The sequence below is a fragment of the Ostrinia nubilalis genome, chromosome 10 (assembly GCF_963855985.1).
Source record: "Ostrinia nubilalis chromosome 10, ilOstNubi1.1, whole genome shotgun sequence".
In the NCBI taxonomy this organism is placed as follows: domain Eukaryota; kingdom Metazoa; phylum Arthropoda; class Insecta; order Lepidoptera; family Crambidae; genus Ostrinia; species Ostrinia nubilalis.
The window spans coordinates 14065924-14071034 of record NC_087097.1 but is presented as its reverse complement, the minus strand read 5'-3'; the positions used below and the strand labels follow the sequence as shown (position 1 = coordinate 14071034).

General features: G+C 31.4%; 1 long non-coding RNA gene across 1 annotated transcript; it reads right to left on the bottom strand.

Moving 5' to 3' along the window:
* Positions 1-3630: 3630 nt before the first annotated feature.
* Positions 3631-4841, bottom strand: LOC135075311 (uncharacterized). The gene is made up of 2 exons (XR_010258004.1): positions 4383-4841; positions 3631-4244 (listed from the first exon to the last, which is right to left on the bottom strand). It is a non-coding gene; the product is annotated as an uncharacterized LOC135075311 (long non-coding RNA).
* Between the last annotated feature and the right edge of the window lie 270 nt (positions 4842-5111).

Here is a 5111-nt window from a genome sequence, read left to right as displayed (position 1 = left end):
TTGTAATTTTTTGAGAATTTCTCTAAGGAATTTATATCTTTACAAGAAACCCAAATTTAAAGTACAGCTAAAAGTAAAGGCTAGATGACAAAATTTCAATTATTTGTCCGTCAGACAGATAATTAGAAAATATTAGACTCATATTTTTTATTTTCTTTCATAATTAAATAATAACAGTGCTACATCGAGTTGAAATGGCGCGATACGTCACGCTAGAGTAGAATTTTTACTCAAAAGTGACGTCACGCGACATTTCAACTCAACATAACACTGTAATTATTCGATTATGGAAAAAAAAAATGAGTAATATTTTCTAATTTCGATTTCATTACCTAGTCATCATCCCTAATAGTACTTGTAAAGTAATAAATTATTACAGAGCATATCAAAAGGGTATATAGCCTTCATGAGCACACTATGGCTTGTTTGCTTTGTTTAAAAGTCTTGAATTCATCACATTTAGTCGAGATCAATTCATGAATGTACTGGACCTGGAAAGCAACCTTATATACCTACCTATCTAGTTATTATCTTTAAAAGTAGAAACAATCAACTTTATTTAACTTTTTAATTAAGAAAAACTTACTTACTGTCCATACACACATATGTGATGCAATAAACAAATGAATATGAATATGAAACAGATAATTACCATATTGAATACGTGGACTTACGACGTTGGATCCAAATATCTGGCCATATGTCTTTGGGCGTAAAAACCATTTTCAATTACGAGAGAGTTTTACATCCTGGCTTAAAAAAACGTATGGTTGATACATCTTAGCAAAAATACCAAATACAAGCATTCGGTTTTTACATCGTTTATAAGGTATTTATTTATCTTTTAGGCTATAGTTTTTTGGGGCGTATAAACATTTTTTTAGCGAATTTCAATATATCGAATATACAGCTCGATAGAGAAAAAAATTCTGATTAAAATGGTATATATAACTCAATTTGGCCAAAATGGTTTATACGACAATTGAACCTGAAGGTGTCGATATAATTTTGTCTGTTCACTAACGCTGTTAATGACGGCTGGTGTTATTGCGTTCCGTATTATTATGTTTATTTATTTAAGTTCTTGTACCATGTTTTTTTTTTCTCTTTCTTTTATTTTTATCTTCTTATTTTCTTCTTGTAAGTAGCTAGAATAGGAATGAAGGTATTTCGTCAAAACTTCTCAATTCTGCCTAATTTCATCGATACTTTTTTTTTAATAATTTAGTGTCCTATTGGATTAAGCAAAAAAAAAAAAGACAAGTTATATGGTCATTAATCTTTGGTATCCAAGGAAACTATTTTTTTCCTTCTCTCTAATTTTTCTTCTGGTTTCCCTTATCTTTGTTCGACCCTTTTTATATCCGTTTTTTATTTTTCGTTATATTTTGTTTATATCCTAGTATCCATAGTACAAACGTTGCTTAGTTTGCGACTAGAAACTTGGTGTAAATGTCCACGGAAAAGGTCCAAGGATATTTTTATGTACCTACACAAGCAAACATTCCAATGAATATTATATCATTATACCGTTTAAACATAAATGCGGTAAATTGTGTTAACAGTTAAAACCAAGTAGAATTATAATATAATTTCGTAAATTGTTAAATTTAAACTCGATTCTAATAAGGAAATGCCCATGAACAAACATGAAAAACAGGAAATAAAATTGGTTCAAATTAAAATCGGGCTTCTTGTTATAAATTGTTTATAACTTAACCTCGCATTTTCTAAGCTTTTAAATAACTCTGCTTACAGATTGCTAAATTCTGTAAAAGTTTTTAGTAATATTATAGTAATTTTAAGATATTATTATTGTATATAAGATATTATTATGTATATGTATGAAATAGTTTCAGTTCCCTTACATGGCTTGTCGAGACATAATATTCTAACATTGCATTAGTAGATGGTTTATATTATTACGTGTCCCCAAGACTATTGGAGGACCATAATTTGTTTTGATTCTGGAAACAATATTGCGGGTTGTTCATGCTTCCAGGCATTTTTTGCTCTGAAAGGAGTGGAAATTGTAGTTGTTTGGCAAAATTGGCATTATTGGCTCAAGGACGGATGTATGGATGTCCGAAAGATGGGGTATTTTATGATTTGTATTTATGTGAAATTAAAATAATGTATTATAAGAAATTTAAGCATTGGTTTGCCTAAGCCTAAATGTTTATCCAGTAGTTTGTCGTTTCTTTTCTTTTGTCTCTTTAAAATTATACAAGACTTTAATTTGAACTGTGACTAAGACTTTCCTGAACAAAGGTTTGTAGCGATCCTACCTACTGGACTTCAGGCTCTGACTTTCTGCCCCTGGACGGTTATTTTATCAATCCTTGTTGGTGTCACTGGTCAGCTAGATCGTCGCGGCAGGGGCGTGCCGAGGTTGACGCGGTGGATAAACTAACCATGTTAGGTCAGACTTAAGACTACATTGTAATAAAATTAAGTGTTATAAGACTGGTTGCAGCCAGGGGAACTCACTATATTTATATATAGGATTTTGGCAAATGAAATATATTTCTTGTTTATCTTGAAATTCAGAAACGACAAGCTGCTGGAATTATGTGAGAAATTGGACCGATATTGTTGACGGTCATTACTGTAGTTGATGATGGGACCGATGATGGTCATTACTGTAGTTGATGAGACCGATGATGGTCATTATACTGTTGTTGATGAGACCGATGATGGTCATTATACTGTTATTGATGAGACCGATGATGGTCATTATACTGTTGTTGATGAGACCGATGATGGTCATTATACTGTTGTTGATGAGACCGATGATGGTCATTATACTGTTGTTGATGAGACCGATGATGGTCATTATACTGTTGTTGATGAGACCGATGATGGTCATTATACTGTTGTTGATGAGACCGATGATGGTCATTATACTGTTGTTGATGAGACCGATGATGGTCATTATACTGTTGTTGATGAGACCGATGATGGTCATTATACTGTTGTTGATGAGACCGATGATGGTCATTATACTGTTGTTGATGAGACCGATGATGGTCATTATACTGTTGTTGATGAGACCGATGATGGTCATTATACTGTTGTTGATGATGGGACCGATACTGTTGATGGTCAAATTGTAATAATAGGGTATTCCACTCTGTTTGGCAAAGTACTATAATATGTTCTTTTCATCGTTAAAAGCCACCAAAAAAAATATTTCGGCGAAATAAACCCGCTTTCATGCCATAAAAATACTTCAAAATTTTGAATATATTTATTCCCGCGAAAACAGGCTTCTGCGCTGTCCGCCATGTTTATGACGTCATTTCGGCATGTAAACAAAACTTGACGTAGGTACATATTTTGTTTAGTTGTTGTAATTATGTTTAGTTTATAGTTTTCATCTACAAATATTTTCCTTTAGTATTTTCTTAATCTTGTAGTCATAATTTTGGTTAAGACAATGTTTGCTAATGTTAGTATTTTTTTTAACAACAGTGTGGGAGCACCTGTATACCTACGTTATGATTGTAAACTATTATTTTATCTGTTAATGAACACCACTGATAGCAACTGATACTTTGTAAATTAATGAGTACTTGTCGTAATTTTAACTAACATTTAGGTATTTTAAGAGTAAAATAAAAGACTTGCTTATTATTTAAAGTACTTTTTTTTATTATATTTGTACAGTTTCATATAAAATGGGAAAAATATTTCTTTTCCAAAATGAAATAACACTGTGGAGCAGTTCTGACACATATATTTGATCATATGCAATCTCTTTAATATTCACTTTATTGTCATTTTCATGCTTTAAATATTGACAAGAAGTAATTTTTCTTTTTTTAGATTTAATTAAAAAATCTTCAACTACACTGTCACCTATATTAGTTTCAGCACTTTTTAGCTTCTTTTTTGTAATTTATTTCGTTGTCATAATTTTTATTGAAGATCCGACCTTTGATAGTGTCGATTTTTTCCAATAACATTGGACTGAAGTGCATGATGGCTCTTCACTTCTACGATGACACCACATTAAAAACGCTACTGCATGTTTACATCCACCGGCAGACGCAGGACAATCATGGCATGTCACCTGTTGTAGCACATCATCTTCTTGCTCATCTACAATGAGAGTTGCAGAATATGGTTTGGAACGAACTTTATGTTCCGGACATATTGTACACTTTATAGTACATAAAGCTTGGGTCCTTTGTAGTTGCACGTATCCGATAGCATCGTCGCCATACGATTCTCTTGCAGATCTGTGGATAACCAAGTCTTAATTAACATTGGAAAACAAAACATAACCTATAACTTTCCGATATTTTTCTACAAATAAGGTATACCTATATAGCTGTTATTTCATTAAAAACAACATAATACCTAAAGGTAATACTTACAAAGATGTTTTTATATTCCGGATTCGGCAGAACAGAAATCTGGATTACCTACATGCAAAGAACTTTGCAACCATCATCGTGTCGATTTTTGGTAAGTTCGTACTATCTGCTTTTACGAAACCGGCTTCCATTTCGTGTTTTTAGTAGTATTTAACTTATTTCGTATGATTTCAATAAATATCAACTGAATAATTTTGACGAATAGAATGCGAATAGAAAATAAAAAGTTGTTGACAGATGACAGCGAATGATTATTGCCAATATGACGTCACACCATGGCGGCTCGTGTTTTTAGTCACGTGATATACAGATTAAAAATATCAATTTTTAATTTTAACATTATAAATAAATCATGTATATTTACGACATAAAATCAGTATAACTATGTTTATTTCTACATAAAGTTCATTGTGTATTGATTTTCACATTTTTTTATTTACCACCCAGAGTACCCTATTTTAAAATAATATAATAATTAAGTTAAGAATTGAACTGTTTATTGAGACTGTAATTATTTAATGTGAGACTGTAATTATTTAATATTAACTATTAAATGGGTGAATGGCAACATTAGAAAAATAATTTGATTGATAAATAGGTACTTCGAGAGCGAAGTACATGTCAGTATGGCCGTGTTAGATTAATTATATATTATGTACATACCTGATTGATATTAATATTTCATGTGTCCTATAATTAATATTAGTAACTACACTATTAATTAACTTT